The 20,317-nt window shown below is 47.7% G+C and overlaps 1 protein-coding gene across 3 annotated transcripts in view; it reads right to left on the reverse strand.

The window, feature by feature from the left end:
• CAMK1D (calcium/calmodulin dependent protein kinase ID) overlaps positions 1-20,317 on the reverse strand; it is a 507,832-nt gene that overhangs the window by 232,828 nt on the left and 254,687 nt on the right. The window contains exon 1 of one of the 3 annotated variants that reach the window (XM_031936220.1): positions 6,004-6,231. The exons of the other annotated variants lie outside the window; for them this stretch is intronic. The gene's annotated coding sequence lies outside the window, so the exon portion shown is untranslated. Of the gene's footprint in view, positions 1-6,003; positions 6,232-20,317 lie in introns of those variants that run through there. 3 annotated transcript variants of the gene reach the window in all.

Consider the following 20,317-nt stretch of genomic DNA (forward strand, 5'->3'; position numbering starts at 1 on the left):
AGAGAGGTCCAGTGCTCTAGGTGACAAGAGCTACAAAGAAGAAAATCTGGTGTGAGAATCAAGGCAGTCTGGCTCCTTTAACATCACCCTACCCTACCTGTCCTGGGTTAAAAAATACTAATTAAGGAGAAAAGTAGAGTATGGGGCAGCTGTAAGTTAACAGGGATTGTGTGATGGAGGTGATGATCAGAACATGGTATTATTACATCGCCTCTGCCATCAGACTCCCACACTTACTGGCCATGTCACTTTCTCTTCTCTACCTCTCAATTTTCTTCCCTTTATAATCCGGATATTATCGCTTACCTTGAAGAAAAAAAAAAAAAAAACTCAACTGTACCCAAAACTCTGCCCCTTCAAAAGGAAATGTGATCCTAGGCCAGGCGCCGTGCCTCAAGGCTGTAACCCCAGACCTTTAGGAAGCCAAGGCAGGCAGATTGTGACGTCAGGAGTTCGAGACCAGCCTAGCCAACATGGTGAAACCCCGTCTCTACTAAAAGTACAAAAAATTAGCCAGGCGTGGTGTCAGACGCCTGTAATCCCAGCGACTCGGGAGGCTAAGGCAGGAGAAACGCCTGCACCCTGGAGGTGGAGGTTGCAGTGAGCCAAGATCGCACCGCTGCACTCCAGCCCGGGCAACAAGAGCGAAATTCTGTCTCAAAATTTAAAAAAAAAAAAAGTAAACGTGATCCTTAGACCATCTGAACACTTTGTTCAGAACTAGCCAGGAAAGGGTTCCACTGTCTGTCTGTTACAAAGATCAGTTCACATCTAAAGTATTGGGAGTTAGCTCTAATAATGTTACAAAACTGAAAATAATCAGAAAGAGACAGGCAGGGGTGCGGAAACAATACCTGATGGGGCTGGGAGAGGGGGTTAAGAAACTGAGTATAGAAGAGGGGCCAGAGAAAACAAGAAGAGGCATCAGAACATGGTATTATTACACAGTCTCTGCCATCAGACGCCCACATTTACTGGGCAAGTCACTTTCTCCTCTCTACCTCTCAGTTTTCTTCCCTGTACAATCAGGATATTATTGCTTGCCTTGAAAAATTCTTGCAAAGATTAAATGAGGTGCTATCTTAAGTCCTAAGGACAGTATTTCACAGTAAGCACTCCATGAAATTATCCATCACTGTCATCATTATGACACAGTCCCAACAGGAAAAGTTTATAAAACAAGAGATTCAAACACATAAATGGATTTCCTAATAGTTAAGTTGTCCCCAGATGGAGGATGCTGTCTTGGAACATAGCAACTGCACCACTGCTGATAGTCCTGTCTAGCTAGGAGTCAACAGATAATATTCCCATGTTGAGACTGTGCTCACCCAGATGGTCCAGGACCCTTTTATCTGACGTTCTTATGAGTCAATGATTCTACAGCACTGCAAGTAGAAACACATACACAAATGGTAAACAGAAATAACAGTGGGATGAAATACATACAATTTACGCCTTCAGCTTCGGTACAGTTTAGGCAAGGGAAGATTACTTCTTACCATGCCTTTTGTGGCTCTTCATTTTATTTACTTTATAATGCTTTTGTTGTTATTGTTGTATTAATAATAAAGTCATAGCCAGTCCATTTGGAAGAATAGGAGCTAACAGAGGCTGTGCACGGTGACTCATGCCTGTAATCCCAGCACTTTGGGAGGCCAAGGTGGGCAGATCACCTGAGGTCAGGAGTTCGAGACCAGCCTGGCCAACATGGCAAAACCCCGTCTCTACTAAAAATACAAAAATTGGCTGGGCACAGTGGCGCATGCCTGTAATCCCAGCTACTCAGGAGGCTGAGGCAGGAGGATCGCTTGAACCCTGGAGGCAGAGGTTGCAATGAACTGGAATCGCGCCACTGCACTCCAGCCTGGGCAACAGAGAGAGACCATGTCTAAAAGATGGAAAAAAAAAAAAGCTAACAGAGCAAAGTGGTAGATATCGATAAGAAAAAAGTTCCCTCCGACTCTCAACCACTGTATGGACGGAGTGCTGAAATGGGTTCCAAAGTTCTAAAATAGGAAAAGTTTGTAGTTTACAAGGCTGCTTCACATATTTCAGATGATGGAAATACAATCAGGAATTTCAATAATGCTGGCCTGTTGTTTTCTTAATGGCTTGTCACAGTCTTGTGTAATGCCACAGGCTATGATATCACCACTAGCGTGCTGCTGTAGTGAACGAGAGCTGCCCATTATAGGGAGCCATCTATCACGCTTAGGTGCCTAAACTTCTGTTTGTGGAGAAAAGCTTGCTTTTTAAAAAAGTTTCTTGGAGTCTTGAGGTTGCTAGAAGAGCTTAAGGATGATACAAATTGAGTTCTTGGACAAGGCTGGAGTTAATTAGCCCTCAACTGTAGGGAAATCTTTGGCTTCAACTACCTTTATTCCTGCCAATGATCGAGGGACAGAGGCACCACTCCACGCACCATCTAGTCAGGTCTTGAGACAGAGATGCGGACACTCATTCTATTTAGCAATCATATTCCTTACAGATACGGTCTCCAAAGATAGATCCCTGTCATGTATTTGCTTTATAAGACCATATGCCAAGACTACACTAATTTGAGGGGTTTTTTTTTTTTTTTTTTTTTTTGAGACGGAGTCTCGCTCTGTCGCCCAGGCTGGAGTGCGGTGGCGTGATCTCGGCTCACTGCAAGCTCCGCCTCCCGGGTTCACGCCATTCTCCTGCCTCAGCCTCCCAGTAGCTGGGACTACAGGCACCCGCCACCACACCCAGCTAATTTTTTGTACTTTTAGTAGAGACGGGGTTTTCACCGTGTTAGCCAGGATGGTCTCGATCTCCTGACCGCCTCGGCCTCCCAAAGTGCTGGGATTACAGGCGTGAGCCACCGCGCCCGGCCAATTTGAGGGATTTTTAAAAATGCAACAATACGGCCGGGCGTGGTGGCTCACACCTGTAATCCTAGCACTTAGGGAGGCCGAGGTGGGCGCATCATGAGGTCAGGAGATCGAGACCATCCTGGCTAACACAGTGAAACCCCGTCTCTACTAAAAATACAAAAAATTAGCCAGGTGTGGTGGTGGGCACCTGTAGTCCCAGCTACTCGTGAGGCTGAGGCAGGAGAATGGCTTGAACCCGGGAGGCGGAGCTTGCAGTGAGCTGAGATGGCGCCACTGCACTCCAGCCTGGGTGACAGAGCAAGACTCCCTCACAAAAAAAAAAAAGAGCAACAATAATAACAACAAAAGGTATTAGAATTTTACGCTGTCAACAAAATCATGGAACTTTTAGGTCTCTAGGTGTTTTGAAGAACATATGGTTCCAGCTATTCCTTATGTAGATGATGACACATGTGCTCAAAGACTGACCTGCCCAACCAAGCTGCACCAGGAGAGGAGTATGCGACCTCCACACCCATCCAGGACCAACTTCCTCTCTTTGCAAAGGTCTTCTTCCTCTCCTAGGAACAGCTGGGGGAAATCCAACTGACTCTTGCCCTGATCCTGTCAACTTCCTGGTACATCAGGACACCATTAAACCCACAGTATTAAAACCCAATCTGATGCCAGGCACGGTGGTTCATGCCTTAATCCCAGCTACTTGGGAGGCTGAGGCAGGAAGATTTCTTAAGCCCAGGAGTTCGAGGATGCAGTGAGTTATGATCATGCCACTGCACTCCAGCCTGGGCAAGAGAGTGAGACACTGCTTCTAAAAAAAAAAAAAAAAAGTAATTAATTAATTAAAGCCCAGTTTGGGACAACAGATGTGTAAACATGCCTGAGAATATGAAACCTCTCCCCCTCCAAAGTTATTTCTGTGCTTCCACGAAGTCTCTCTATAACCCTTGAAGGTGCCTCGTAGACCTTTGTTCCAGGCCAGAGTTTTGGAAATGCAAGCTCCAAAACAACCCACAGCAGCATTCCCTTAAGGTCCCAGAGAAAGAGAGGACAGAAAGCAAATGCCTCATTTATCTTCTCACACAGCACTGGAGAGCCAGGGAAGAGCATCTTGAGAGGGAGTGCTTTTTATTTTATCTACCGTGTCCAGCACGTTCCCTTTTTATTAGCCCCTTAATGGACTGGCTTCAGAAATGAAATGCTTCATGAAGTGGAGAAATAGGCATTAGCAGGATAACCTGGGGCAAAAATAAAACTTGAACGACATTCCGGGTGTGGTGGCTCACGCCTGTAATCCCAGTACTTTGGGAGGCCAAGGCAGGTGGATCACCTGAGGTCAGGAGTTCGAGACCAGCCTGGCCAACATGGTGAAACTCCATCTCTACTAAAAATACAAAAAATTAGCCAGGCGTGGTGGCACGCATCTGTAGTCCCAGCTACTTGGGAGGCTGAGGCAGGAGAATCACTTGAATCCAGGAGGCGGAGGTTGCAGTGAGCCGAGATTGCGCCCCTGCACTCCAGCCTGGGTGACAGTGTAAGACTCTGTCTCAAAAAAAAAAAAAAAAAAAAAAAAAAAAGGCATTCTGAAACATTCAGGGAACTGCGGGTACACAGGGGACAGGTTTCATTCAGTGGGCAGGCAAGTACCACACAGCAGAGCTCTCCCAACCAGAGATGTCTTCTCAGGCCCAGGCGGAGCCTCCTCACCTAGAAGCAGATCTGGAGCCGGAAAATGCCTGGATTAGTCCCCGGAAACCAAAGAAACCAGGTGAGGGTAGAGGAGTTGCAGGACTGGGAATGTCAGGATGTCAGCATGGAAGGGGGCTCTTCAGGCTCTAGGATGGCTTCTGCTGCGTCCCTTCCTTCCAGGGATAGGCACAGGGCCTGTGCTGAGTAGTGGAGGTGGAGTCTTCCGGGTTGCCTGCACTTTGATGGGGTCCGCGGGTCCAGGGTCTCATTCTCAGCCCCGGGGCTCGCCAGGTAGGAACCAGCAGAAGGTGGTGATTAGGAAACAGACTCCAGAACCCCGAAGGCTTACATTCAGAACTCAGTTCTGACACTCTCTCATGTGACCTTGGACAAAGCACTAAACATCTCTGTGCCTCAGTTTCTTCATCAATTAAATGGACAGCTCACAGGTTTGTTATATGGTTGAATACATGAAGTACTCCTAAGAGTGCCTGGTATGCACTGAGGGTTATTTAAGTGTTTGCTGCTATTACCTTTTCCCTTAAGGGGTTCTCGGGTCTCCAATCCTGTCAACTAAACTCACACAACACTGATGTATTAGCCAGAAAGTCAATGCATACATAATCTTGAATAGAAACCTTTCACCAACAGTAAGACAGGAAAAGTCAGGTTAGGCTGGAAAGTACATGTATTTTCATTCAAGTAAGGGAATTCTGCTTGAGGAGCTAGATTAAGACCAAAAGGTTGCTTTTTGAGCCTAAAGTCAGATCACCCATCTGGGTGGCCCAGAGATGAAAAGTCACCTTCCACTGTGAGCACTGTCCCTGACAAGTGGACCTGAGCACTCGTATCACTTGGTCAGGACACCTTCTGCCTTGAACTGTGGTGGTGATAAACCCCACGAGGCTGTACGCTCAAAGCCTTCCGTTCTGTTCTTGACATCCCATTATATATTTACTACTGGGCAAGGAGGATGTCAGCTTCTTCACAGTAACATGGTGGGTTTTTCTGAGAAGCAGGTGGCAGCAGAGACATCTGCTGAGAAGGGGGAGGAGACAACACCATAGAATCAGAATGTGCCGAGACAGGAGGCAAGGGGCAAATGTCAGCATCGAGATGCAGCCGAGGACAGCAGACACACTACCATGCTGTTTAAATGAATGATACAGAGAGTTTACGAACTTGAAACATCAAGCTACCCGCCCATCTCTGCCATCTCTGCCTTGTCACCTGGCTGCCGCCATGACTGCGGAAATCGGGCTATTTCAGGCACACTCTGGAGACAGCTGGAACTGCATGGTCTATGAACATCCCTTCCTAATCTGGATTCAGTGACGTCGATTGGTGGCTTTAGTCACATGGAGAGTCTTTACACGATGGAAGTGGGTAAATGCTACAGATCAGGACCTTTTCTTCCTCCCAGCGCCTCCCCAAGAGCCCACTGTTAAACACTTACCAGCACACCACTGGGCTGTTGCTCTACCGCTTGATTGAAATGATCCTTATGGAAGCACAAATGACTTCACTGTCACTAAATCCAAGGGACATTTTTTATTTTTCTTAAACTCTCCAGGAGGTTTGAGAGCTGATCCTTCTCTCCCTCTTGAACCTCCTCTTCTGCCTGGCTTTTAGGGCTTTCTGCTGACTTTTCTTCATTTCTAAGCACAGGTTCTCAGGAGTCCTCAGCCTGCGGGCCATGCACTAGTACCACTCTGTGGCCTGTTAGAAACCAGGTTGCACAGCAGGATGGAAGCGGCAAGTGAGCAAAGCTTCATCTGTATTTACAGCCGCTCCCCATCGCTCGCATCACCGCCTGAGCTCCGCCTCCTGTTAGATCAGTGGTGGCATTAAGAGTCTCATAGGAGCGTGAACAGTATTGAAAACTGTGCATGCCAGGGATCCGGGTTCCATGCTCCTTAAGAGAATCTCATGCCTGATGATCTGTCACTGTCTCCCATCACCCCCAAATGGGACTGTCTAGTTACAGGAAAACAAGCTCAGGGCTCCCACTGGCTCTACATTATAAGTGGTAGAATTATTTTATTATGTATTCCAATGTAATAATAATAGAAATAAAGTGCACAATAAATATAATGCGCTGGAATCATCTTGAAACCATTTCCCCACACCCCATCCATGGAAAAATTGTCATCCATGAATCTGGTCCTGGCGCCCAAAAGATTGGGGAGCACTGCTCTACACAGTCCCCTTACCCCAACAGGCCCTGAAATGTTCGTGCTCCCCAGAGCTCTCTTTGGTCACTGAATGTGTCCTTTGAGACAAGGCTGGGTCATCACTTCCTCCAGGAAGCCCTCCCTGACCACGTGGTCTGGGTAGTGCCCGTTTTTACAGTACCCTTTATACCCATCACATGTGTATCTATGCACATGCATGGCCCCTTGGCAGGAAGACCAGAACCTGGAAGGCAAGAACTTGGAATTACAGCAACAATAAGCAAAACAATAGTGAGAAACAGCTGCTACCAGCACGCACCATCTGCCCGGCACCATTCCAAGAGCTTTACATAGATTATTCTATTTACTCCTACACCACCCCATGATTTCTCCCACGAGACTCCTGACACTGGCAGGACTGAAATAACCCGCCCATGTTTACACAGACCAACATGAATGCCGAAGTGCCAACGTACTTAACCATTTCCTACAATGCCCTTTCTAGTTTGTGTATCTCCAGAACTCAATCTAACATGTTTGAAGCAAAAAGCAAAGAGAGGAGAGACGGGGGATTTTATAAAACCTGATATTCTTCAGATTCAATACAAGTCCTTGTTTATTACATTCAGTGAAGAAATAAGATAGTTCCTAATTCCAGCTCACGTTAAACATCTTGCTCACCTGTAGTGGCGGTTCTCTGCAGAGGCCATTTTTCAGGACTGTGGGGCTAGATTTTGTATTGCAGAACACAGCCTCTGGTTCCCTCCTGCTACTGTTTGAGGGACAAATATTAATGCATCATGGAAGAAGAAAAGCTGCTACTTAAAACATGACAGTCTGAAATCTCTCCACACACAGCTAAACACTTTAAACCACGTAAATACGGTTGGTTTTTGTTGTTGTTGTTGTTTGTTTTTGTTTGAGACAGAGTTTCACTCTTGTTGCCCAGGCTGGAGTACAACGGCACAGTCTCGGCTCACTGTAACCTCTGCCTCCCAGGTTCAAGTGATTCTCCTGCCTCAGCCTCCCGAGTAGCAGAGATTACAGGTGTGCACTACCATGCCTGCTAATTTTTGTATTTTTAATAGAGATGGGGTTCCGCCATGTTGGCCTGGCTGGTCTCAAACTCATGACCTCAAGTGATCCACCCGCCTCGGCCTCCCAAACTGCTAGGACTACGGGTGTGAGCCACCACACCTGGCCTAAACCATGTAAATAGGTTAATAGTTCCCTTCACGTCTGTACAGTTTCTTTGATGAATCTGTTTTTATTAAATCTCACTTTTGGCCGGGCACGGTGGCTCATGCCTATAATCCCAGCACTCTGGGAGGCCAAGGTGGGCAGATCATGAGGTCAGGAAATTGAGGCCATCCTGGCTAACACGGTGAAACCACGTCTCTACTAAAATACAAAAAAATTAGCTGGGCATTGTGGCGGGCGCCTATAGTCCCAGCTACTCAGGAGGCTGAGGCAGGAGAATGGCATGAACTCGGGAAGTGGAGCTTGCAGTGAGCCGAGATCGCACCACTGCACTCCAGCCTGGGAGACAGAGCCAGATTCTGTCTCAAAAATAAATAAATAAACAAATCTCACTTTCCCAAAAATATAAAAATAGTAAGTACCCTCTGGATTTGGGCTTCTGTTTTCTTTTATTTTATTTACTTATTTATTATTTGAGAGACAGGGTCTCTCTCTGTCACCTAGGGTGGAGTGCAGTAGCATGATCATGGCTCACTGCGGCCTCCACCTTCCAGGCTCAAGTGATCCTCCAGCCTCAGCCTCTCAAGTAGCTGGGACTACAGGCACTTGCCATCACAGTTGGCTAATTTTTGTATGTTTCGTAGAGATAAGGTTTCACCATGTTGCTCAGGCTGGTCTGGAACTCCTAAGCTCAAGTGATCCTTGCGCCGGAGCCTCCCAGAGTGCTGGGATTACAAGTGTGATCCACTGCACCAAGTGCCTTATTAGTTTTAAAGGCCAAAGCATCTTGGCGTCTGGGTAGGAAAGTTCCAGGATACATTTGAACCATCTTCGAAGTTGTTACTTGTTTTAGATCCTCCAGGCAATTAAAGGGTGCAGGAACTCCCAGCAGGTTTATGCTTCTGCCTCTTCAGCAGAGACACGGAACCCGCTCAGGGATGTGAACACTGCAGGGAGATGTTACTGGAAAATTAACAGCTCACTAAATGGCCTAGGTGGTTTTCTGATTGTCTCTCACTAGAACCCACAACACCTCTCATGACCAATTTATCCTTTACAGCGATGCTGTCAGATACTTTACTAGGAGGTTCTCATACAGTAAACCCTGGATTAGCCTCCCTAATGCACAGAATGAGACAGGCAGATGACAGATTTCTACTTGGCTTTAAAGCCCAGTTGGAAAGGAAGGAAAGAAGACAGGGAGGAAGGCAGGAAGGGAAAGAAGCATAAATGCGCATTTTCTCCACTGGCAAGGCACTGCACATGTGGACGACAGAGATGGAACTGGGCTTAAATTATCTGTCACTTCTGGGCCAGGCGCAGCGGCTCGTGCCTGTAATCCCAGCACTATGGGAGGCCAAGGCAGGTGGATCACGAGGTCAAGAGCTCGAGACCATCCTGGCCAACATGGTGAAACCCCGACTCTACTAAAAATACAAAAATTAGCTGAGTATGGTAGCGGACGCCTGTAGTCCCAGCTACTCAGGAGGCTGAGGCAGGAGAATCACTTGAACCCAGGAGGCGGAGGTTTTGGTGAGCCAACACTATGCCACTGCACTCCAGCCTGGTGACACAGCGAGACTCCATCTCCAAAAAACAAAAAAGTTATGTCACTTCCTTGCTGGAGAACACAGGCAAGACAAGCCTCAGGTTTCTCATCTATACCTTATGAATGATAATATCCAATCCCCAGCATCCTCCAAGTGATTACAGGGCACATACGGACTTCAGAGTTGGGCGTGGTGCCTGAGACGCCACAGGGATCAATGCATGGGAGCCCTGATTAGACATACGGCAGGAGGGAAATGTGCACCCCCTGGTTCTAGGGGTGGGGCAAAGGGAGACTCCACAGAGGAGGACGTTTCACCGTCCTTCCCAAACCATCAGGAAACCACGAGTTAAAATCCCGGCCGTCCATTCTGACCCCTGCCCTGGGAGGGCCGTCTGTGGTTCCCACAAATATTAGGCAGATCTCAGAGCCCAAGCCCCACTGACTGATTTTTGCTGTCTTAAGAACATCAGTACCAGCTCAGCCAAATGGGTTAGGAGGAAGTGGGCAGGTCAGGACAGTGGAGGAAACATGCGTGACCGACTCCGTGCCGGGATCGCTTGGCATCCCTGTCTCTGACTCCTGAACCGTTTGTCCCTAGGTGCTGTGTGTGAGGGGCCCATGGGGCAGAGCAGAAAGTGATGCCTGATCCCCGCCGTCCCTCCCCTGTGGTCCCCTGAGCAGCCGCAGCTCACAGGAGGATGACGGCACCTGCGTTAACTCAAAGGAAGTGGCTATTCTGGCTGCTTTCAACTCCAAGCTGCATGGCTATGAAGCAAGCAAGAGGAAGGGGCCTGCAGTTTTGCCTTTTCCCCGACCTCGATCTGACAATGTGCCCCTAGAAGTCAGGCCTACGATGACCTTTGCGGTGCTTCTCTCACTGCCAAATTCTGCCCCGTGGCTCCCAGCCCCCTCCACCCCTGCATGTGCCCGACAGATCATCTGAGCAGCTGCTGGCACCAACCCCTTCCATCCAGGGCAACAGGCTCCACAGGCCTTGGGGAGAGGCTGAGCTGTTTACTTTTGGTTTCCTAATAACTCCTGTTTCCGAGGGCTCTTTGCCAAAGAGAAAGAGAGGCAAGTGGCATCCAATGGCCCTCTCCAAGGGCAGCCCAGGGCCAAGGCAGAGCTGCGCAATGCAGGCGGTGTTATCTGGGGCTGCCAGTGGCACCACAACCCCCAGGGCTCCCATCCTTCCTCCCCAACTGTCACCTGCTCACTCCTGAGAACGGTTTTGTATCGTCTCTCTGAAGTGAGTGGGCAGAAACTATACTGCAGAACTTCTGCTTGGATCACAGAGAAGAGGGTGGGAAGAGCCACCAAGGGTCAGAGTGGGCCCCTGAGTGGCCTGGAATCACCAGATGCTGGGCAGGGGTGGGCAGCCGGGACCGAATGCTTTTGGAAGATGGCACGGATGCAAATACCACGTGCCACAGCAGTGAAGTTCTGGCCAAGGGGTGTATATATGAATGTCTGTCTCTCTCTTTGACACACACACACACTTGAATGATTTCTATCCACCATCACATGATACATTAGAAGCCATATGGTTCACAGGGAGGTGCCCTGACCCAGGAGCCAGACCTTCCTAGCCTCATGGCCTGTTATTCTCTCCGTAAAATTAAAGTATTGCACTGGTACCCGGCACAGTGGCTCACACCTGTAATCCCAGCACTTTGGGAGGCCGAGGTAGGCAGATCGCGAGGTCAGGAGATCGAGACCGTCCTGTATATCATGGTGAAACCCCGTCTCTACTAAAAATACAAAAATTAGCCAGGAGTGGTGGCAGGTACCTGTAGTCCCAGCTACTTGGGAGGCTGAGGCAGGAGAATCACTTGAACCCAGGAGGCAAAGGTTGCAGTGAGCAGAGATTGCAACACTGCACTCCAGCCTCAGCGACAGAGCGAGACTCTGTCTCAAAAAAAAAAAGGATTGCACTGGATCTGCATTTCCCAAAGTGAGGTTCCATGGCACACCAGTCTCCGGGAAAAGGCTGCTTTGGTCAACTAAGTTTAAAGATGCCTCATACTACCCAGGTAGTCACTCCTTCCTCCTATTTTGGGAGATCCCAGCAACTACAGGGAATTGTATGCCCTAGACACATGACATGATGGATATACGTTCCAAAGTCAACTGCAACCTGAAACATTTGAAGCAACTCCCTACAAATGCTCAAAATATCACTTGCAGGTGGTAAATTACTACTGTTCTTGGGAATGAGTCCATTGGAGATCATTAAAAGTAGCCCTCAAGTTTCTGAAACTCTGAATAGCATCAAATAAGTACTTCTGGAAAGTTCTCCAGAGAAGCCACGCACCCTGATGGCATCTCCGGTGCTGCAAAAGTTCCGCTTCCCACGGGCCAACATGGCCAAACACTTTTGCTAAGATGTCAGATTCACTGCATTTTTTTCTCTGTTTATCTGATTCCTTATTAACACCTGTCAGCTTCAAAGACGCTGGCACTTGTACCACTCCCTGTGCCCAACTTCCACCATCCTTGGAATTTGTACCTGAATTATTTGTGCACCCCCCATCTCCCTGCCTTGCTGTGTTCTATGACATTCATTCACAATAAGCGATGATTCTGTACCAAGCACAGGCTTGGCTGGGTGCTAAGAATTCTAGAGATACATAAGAACGGGTCCCAGGCCTCCAGAGGCTCACTTCTGTCTGAGACGCAGATGGATAAATAAGTATCTATGATGGGAGGTGACAGGAGCGATCACAGTGTGACAGAGGCACTTAACTACTATTGGAGTCCAGAGAAGGAGCAGGCCAGCCCTGCCTAGGGATATGGCCACTGGCACAGCGGCTGGCTGCGAAGCAGGCATGGATTTTTCAGGTGGACAAGAGCATCCTCAGCTCAGGCAGGTGCTGCAAAGTCCCAGGGACCTCCGGGTGCACAGCGTTTCTAAGGAATGGTAAGTTGTAGTAAATCACAGCTGGAGTGTGACAGGTGTGTTTCAGGGCTGGAGATCGGGAAAGATGAAACGGCAAAGACCACCTCAGGCCCCTTGGTGACTGGTTTGAGGTGTGATGTTAAGGAGCTTGTTCCTTATCCTGGAGAAAAAGTAAGGGAAGCAAAGAGTTGTACCAAGGGAGGCGTGTGCTTGGAGGAATGGGTCAAGCGGGAAAGAGGGGAGAATGATCCCCAGCAGGTGCTAACCCAGCCATGGGCTGACTGCCTTCTGCACCCTTCTCATGGCTGTCCTGGAGCTGTGTTCTCACCCCGAGGTTCCATTCCGTCCAATAGCGCAGGATGGACTGGACAAAGGCAGGTGAGAAGGCCAGGTAAGGACCTACTACAATAGCAGAAGTAAAAGGTGACAGTGATCATAGGTTCTGGAGAGGTAATGACACACAAGTCACATTTCAGAGGCTGGAGTCATATGATATAATGATCAAGGGCAGGTGTGCACAGGTCAGGGTGGGAGGCGGGGGGGTGACCTGGAAGGAGGCCCAGGTTCCTGGCTTTAGGCACTGTGCAACTGGTGTCTCAGCAGGATGCAGCAGGCAGAGCCAGTCTGGTCGGGGAGGAGGCATCCGGAACGCGGACTTGAGGTCACTGCAGGAAACGTATCAGGAAACATTAACAAGCAGCGAGAGGCCAGGCACGGGGGCTCACGCCTGTAATCCCAGCACTGTGGGAGGTGGATCAACTGAGCTCATAAGTTCGAGACCAGCCTGGCCAACATGGCGAAACCCCATCTCTACTAAAAATATAAAAGTTAGCCAGGCACAGTGACATGTGCCTGTAATCCCAGCTACTCAGGAGGCTGAGGCAGAAGAATCACTTGAACTCGGGAGGCAGAGGTTGCCGCGAGCCAAGATCGCACCACTGCACTCCGGCTGGAGGGCAACGGAGCGAGACTGTCTCAAAAAATAAAATCATAATCATAATCATAAGCAGTTAGAAAGACATGTGATGCTTATGGGAGTCACTGTGGGTCCAGATCCACCACTAGTCTTTGCTCAGATGTCCTCATCTTCCACTTCCCACACAGAGGCGGAGTGTGCAGGCAGAGGAGCCTCCACGCGTCTCCGCAGACCCAGTACCATTGCAGACCCGAAACGACGCAGGTCCTCCCCAGGCAAACATTTCCTAAGTGCTCAAAGAATAGCCATCGCCTTTTACGCTGACTTCTATCTAGAGGTACTTCTGGTGTGTCAGGAATTGACAGCAGATAAAATGGACCTGCTGCCCAGGAGGGGTAAAGCTGCCCACTCTTCTCTAATTCACAATGTCCCCACGCCCTGTGCTCTGTCCCAAATGGCACCTGCTCCTACAAATAGAGCTCCTGTCACCCAGGAACCTTTCTTTCTTCAGGTCGTTGTTCGCATCTTTTCAGGGTTGGAAAAGTCATTGGTGAGAGACTTCCTGCTATCTGCAGACCACCTATGAATGTGAAATGAGAGGCTGTGAGTGGAGATCGGGCGCTGTGGCTCATCCTTGTCATCCCAGCACTTTGGGAGGCCAAAGTGGGAGGATCACTTGAGGCCAGGAGTTTGAGACCAGCCTGGGCAAATAGTGAGACCCTGTCTCTACAAAAATGAATAAACAGATAAAATACAATAAAAGATTTTGAGTGGAGATATAAAATGAGTTTATACAGGGCTTTCCTGAATTACTTTCTGGTAATCAAACTTGGCCTCAGATAGGCTCAGCAGTGGTCTTATAAGACCATAGTTCTTCGGGGAGTATGAGGAAGGCAGACAGAACCATCGGGGGGAATGTTTCAAATCATAAGACAGGCATTCCCCTCGTTCTGGAAGATTCTAAGTCCCACCTCCTATGAGTGGTTCCAGAATGGGCCCCCTGCCTGCCACAGGATCCCTTTCCCTGGGCAGGTCACACAGGTAGGGGGGCTTCTTCCTGTTTCCTCCTAAGAGCTCGGCTGCCTTGTCCACAGGTACCTAATGCACACCAGCTGAGCTGAAATGAGCTACTGAGGCTAAGATGATTCTGTGGGCGAGAAGAAAGCCCTGCTGAGGACTTGCCACTGTGTTCAGAATTTGTCTCTTTGAGAAATGAACTGAGGCTGGGCACGATGGCTCATGTCTGTAATCCCAGAACTTTGGAAGGCCGAGGCGGGCAGATCATGAAGTCAGGAGTTCAAGACCAGCCTGGCCAACAAGACCCTCCTGACAACAAGATGAAGTCAGGAGTTCAAGACCCCATCTCTACTAAAAATACAAAAATCAGCTGGGCGTGGTGGTGGGTGCCTATAATCCCAGCTACTCAGGAGACTGAGATGGGAGAATCACTTGAACCCGGGAGGTGGAGGTTGCAGTGAGCCAAAATCGTGCCATTGCACTCCAGCCTAGACAATAGAGCAAGATTCCATCTCAAAAAAGAAAAAAAAGAAATGAGTTGAGACTCTCATATAAGTCTATGACAGACTTATACCAGGTGCTGTGGCAGGCCACACACCTGCCAGGTCACAGGAACTAGAGAGCTCAGGTCACGTGTTTTCATGTCATGCTTGTCCATCCTCACATAAGATACAGGCAAGACTGAGTGAAACCAAATTTATTGTGCAATGAAAACTCACTCACATTATTTACAGGACATGGAATGCTTGTAAATAGAAGCTCACACCAAAAAGACTTAATCTCTGAGAGAAACAAAAAAACACTATAATTGTATCCAGCAATCTGACTACTGGGTGTCTACCCAAAGGAAAGAAATGATTGTATCAAAAAGATACCTGCACTCATGTCTACCACAGCACCACCCACAACTGCAAAGACAGGGAATCCACCTAAACATCCACCAAAAGAAGACTGGACAAAGAAAATGTGGTACGTGCAGACCAAGGAATACTATTCAGCCATCAAAAAGAATGAAGTCATGTCATTTGCAGCAACATGGGTGGAAGTGGAGGCCATTATGTTAAGTGAAATAACTCAGAAACAAAAAGCTAAATACCACATGTTCTCACCCACAAGTGGGAGGTAAATAATGTGTACAGGTTAACATACAGAATGAAGTAACAGACATTAGAGGCTTAGAAAGGTAGAAGAATGGGAGGGGATGAGGGAGGAGAAATTACTTAATGGGTACAATGTACACTATTCGGGTGATGGTTACACTAAGAGCCCAGAATTCACCATCAGGCAATATATCCATGTAACAAAACGGTCCTTGTACTCCTTAAATTGATACAAAACAAACACACAAAAAATCTGAGCAAACATTTCGCAGGGTTAAGTAAATTAAAGAGAAAATTCTTTCATTATCGGACTTTTTGGTTGCTAAAAAGGAAAAGTGATATGTCACCAAATCGACATTTGCTAAACCAAGGCGCTTGGAATTTCCTTGGAATCAAAACACGCGTTCACTGACCCCTCTATATTTTGTGAAAACGAACCAAGTGTGAGTGCGTTACAGAGTAGGAACTCTTTCTAGGTTTTGCCTGGCAACAGAAAGCATGAGCTCTGAGTGAAAACGTAGGGCCCATTGTTTTGTTCCATTGTTTCTGAAGTCCCCCTTGAGTTGAGGAGGTCTCAAAGGGAATGCTGAACTAGAAACAGGGGGACCCACCCAGCTTCCCATGTAAGCAGCAGGGAACTGGAGTCAAATATCCTTGAGTATCTCTCCTGTTTTTTTCTTTCTTCTAGTTTGGGTATTTTTACAAACTTCTATTGTTCTACTATTTCTGTCTTCCCACCCTCCTTCCCTCTCTCTCTTTACTTTGAGCCAAGGTCCCACTCTGCTGCCCAGGCTGGAGTGCAGTGGTACAATCATAGCTCACTGCAGCCTCCAACTCCTGAGCTCAAGTGATCCTCCTGCCTCAGCCTCCTGAGTAGCTGGGAATACAGGAACACGCCACCACATCTTGCTTATTCTGCTGTATTTTCTTAAAAAATAAAGCCAGTTGTTGATAACAGGCTTTTTTTGCCTTAATGTGTGCATTTAACAATCCTCTAGTTGATGATAAGGGATTTATACAATTCTGCAGTTCTTCTCATCCCCAGAAGCTGGCACTGGGGAGGCTGCAAGCCCTCCTCTGGGGCCCATGTGGGAAAGTCGTGAATACCGATGCGCAGGGGTACTATGACACAAATGCCAGGAGCTCACGAGTGCTCATAAAACACCAGCATCTCTTCACGGAGGACACAAAGGCCAAAGTGGTAGGACTACTCCTCCCCTTCTCCCGATCGTGTTGCTGTCTTTCTACCACGAATAGGTTTGTCTAAAAGGAGACAGTAAGAAACCAACAAGAACTCATTGCTGAACCAAAGACTGGTTCTTTTCTTCTTACTTTATGTCTGTCTCAGCCCAGAGGGTTTCTCCTGTGAGGCACTGCACTGCCTACTCTGTGAAGCCAGGTGGGCACGATGAGGTCACAAAACCTTCCAGGATCCAGTGAACCAGATGCTTCCTTCGTCCACCCCACCCCACCCCTCCAGCTCCAGGAGACACCTTATTCCACCAGAACCTACACACAGCCACACCCCACCTCAATGAATGGGCCAAATTTCTCCCCTCGACTCTCAAAATAAGACGCAGCAGGGAATCACTTCCATTACAACTCTTTGACCCAAAACCTTCACCGTAAGTTTACAACTCAAGAAAACAGAGTGACTGCTCCAAGTAACCCCAAAAAAGATACTAAGTCAGCATAACTGCTCAATAAATAATGATGATCATTATATGCTAGTTACTGGCTGTAGGAACACATGAACATACAATTCCCAGAAACACCTAAGGCGTTTCCTAAATCCTGGGCAGATCACACGCCCTCTCTGAATTCTATGAATACCTGAGCATTCTTGTGCATCATTACCCAGAAATTGTGTACATTTGTGCTAATTCCAAAGTAGTCTCCCTACTCACCTCCCACCCCAAATGCAGAGATTACATCACATCACACACATCGAGATATTTTGGTCTTTGTAGGCCTCATAAAAATAGATTTGTTACATCCAGGCATTGCACAAAGAGCCAGTGGCACGTTATTTGCAAGACACGCGTTAAAAGGTTGACCCGTGTTCATTTAATTTTGCTTCTACCCCTCCAGGTTAAACAAGTTCAATGGACAATCTCAAAGTAAAGGCTTTTCCAGGAACCCACCAGCACAGAGCCCTTTTCCTCTCTTCAGACCTTCGGTCCTTTCTGCATCCCTGTAGCCCAGACAGCGGTGCTCTATGACAAGCATCTTGTCAGACTGGCAAATTCGAAAGGAGCACCCAGCGTTTTTAAATATCTGTGTGGTGTCCTGAATCTGCAGGAAGTGGTGTGACCTGAAACAGATTCCATTTTCCTTTGAAAATGAGACTGCTTCCTGAGATACAGAAAATGTTGCCCAGTACATAGTAAGTACTCAAGAAACAGTAGTTTAAACTACTCTAGATAGCACAAACTGATGTATCTTGAGAGCCCCTTATGGGAAAATTATCGACATCGTCCGAATTTTACCCTGCTGGAGAACAGCTATAGGAAATGAAACAATCCCAGGCTGAAGTGGGAACCCACACGTAATCACCCGCTCTGAGCAGCTGCTCTGCCATGATGTCCTACCACGGATGCACATGAGTAACAGAAAAGCAATTGAACATCCTTAAGTATTTTCATTTTCACAGCAGGGACCCAGGTTCTGCTATTGCTTTCCCGTGGCAACACTGAAAAACAAGGCATGAATGAGTTCTTTCTGAAGCTAGTAAGTGATTATCCTTTACCAAACAAACGTGACTAGAGTGCTTGCATAGGAGGATGTCTGTAACTTACAAATGTGTGTGTTTCATGGCATCGTCCATTTTAATGTCAGCTCTTCAAAGACAGGACTGTGCATGTGTTTTTTCCTTATCTCATCTAGCACAGGGATAGATGCACTTGGTGCTGATGTGTTTTCTGTTATTATTTGATAATAATGCCAGCACCAACACTTTATGTCCAGATAACTGTCTCCGAGTGTTCTGATGGTAGAGTACACCTCCCAGAGATCCGGTGAGAACATAAATAAAGGAAGCAGCTCACATCAGCAAATACAGGGCTGCTTCATCTTTGGATAGAGTGAACAGCTGACGATAGGAAGTGAAGACAGCCCTATGGGTGGCCCAGGAGACCAGTACAGAAGACCTGGCCCAGGATCTGAGTAAAGCAAGGAGTTAAAGTCTGGAAGGCTACAATCCACAGAAAGGAACCAGCTTCCCCCATCGCCCTCAATGAGGGAACAACTGGGCCATGGATGTGCCCCTCTACCAGAAGGCATGTGCCTCTGCATAGGGTCTAATCCCAACCATTCCCTTCCATGGTAGGGGCCTCAGAGCCCCAACATGAGGAACCTCCTAGGAAGAAAGATCCTTTAGCCTCCAGATGGTCAGCGTGTCTGTGGGAGTCAGTGAGGAGACGGTCAGCCCGGAAGGCCAATGACTCCGGGCAGGCAGAACTGAACCACAAGACAGTGCCTCAAGAAGGTCCTGGCCTCAATTCCTGGAAGTTCAACGTCAAGTTTCCGTTCCCAAGGGGGTGATGGATGCTTCCCCAACCATGGAGGGCATCGTGTGTTCGGCTCAACACCTTGCATTCAGGAAATCAAAGAGCAGCCACCGTACAGACCAAGTGCACTTTTCGAAAGCGTTTTTCTTCTTTCCAAATAGATGCTGCTCCTCCAACTGCTTAAACCTAGTGAGGCAGAAGTGCTAAGCTTCCCCACAAGGCCACAAGCTCCTACAGGGCAGGGGCTGTGTATTTTTCATTTTCCATCCCCAATGATGGGTGCTTTGAAGGGGCTCAATAAACGTTGGATGAATTAGACCCTGAGCTCCAGAGATAACTGAACAGCCTCATCTTAGCATTTACACTGAGTATCCTAGGTTTCACTAGAGTGTTCGAAGCCAAGAGAGGAACTCTGCTTTCAATCTCTCAACCAGTGGGAATGATGATAAAGACACGTGAAGCAACCACAAGAAAAATGCAGAAAAGGGGGGAAAAAATGACCAGGTCTAAAAAAAAATTGTGGGTGGCAAAGGGGGACTGGAGGCCAGGAGGAGTAACACTAGTGATCAGAAGCACAGTGAACACAATGTCTCCAGAGGAACCTATCCATTTAAATTCTAGACCCCACCATGGGATTTCGGCAGCATTCAGATCTTTGAGGGTATCAGGGATCCAGAAACCTTGATTTTAGACGAGCTCCTCCAGTGCTCCCTAAGTTTGAGCACCTCTCATCTACAGGTTTCAGATGGACTCTCTACCTAGAAATCAGTACCTAGGAGTAGCTCAAACTAACAGATTTGGGGTGTTAAAAATATTTAACTGGGAAGCCACTAGGCTGAGATGACTCCAGCACCTTGGGTTCCTAGGTAAGCCAACTGAAGCCCAATGTAAACTGTAAAGTGAAATGTAAGCCTAACCAATCAGAAACTGCCAATTAACCTCTAACTGGTGACCTCCCACCAGATCATACCCAAGTAAGGTAAACCATTAGCTGGAGCCAATCAAGTAAATGCTTTACTTTGCTTCCAAGTTCAGCCTATAGAAGCCCACTGCTCATGCTGCTAAAGCCTAGATCTCTGAACCTCTTCTGGTCGTGAGTGCTGCCCAACTCATGAATCCTTTAATGCTCAAATAAATTCTATTACATTTATTTTGTCTACAGTTTTTCTTTTAAAGGCAGAACAACTCAACCCCTCCTCCAAACGCCCACACTCTCCTCACTTCCTGCTTCCCCTTTTTGGGTCTTCCTGGGCTGTGTCCCTTTTTAGGACTGATGAGCTCTCTCATCTCCACCCCTTTTAGTGTGTCTTAATGCTTGCCAGAAGACAAAACCCGAACAATTCCATTCCCAGACTCCCCTGTAGCTTGGTTCCACGTGTGGCCCGACTCTCCCTTAAGCAAAG

This window comes from Piliocolobus tephrosceles, chromosome 9 (genome assembly GCF_002776525.5).
Source record: "Piliocolobus tephrosceles isolate RC106 chromosome 9, ASM277652v3, whole genome shotgun sequence".
Classification (NCBI taxonomy): Eukaryota; Metazoa; Chordata; class Mammalia; order Primates; family Cercopithecidae; genus Piliocolobus; species Piliocolobus tephrosceles.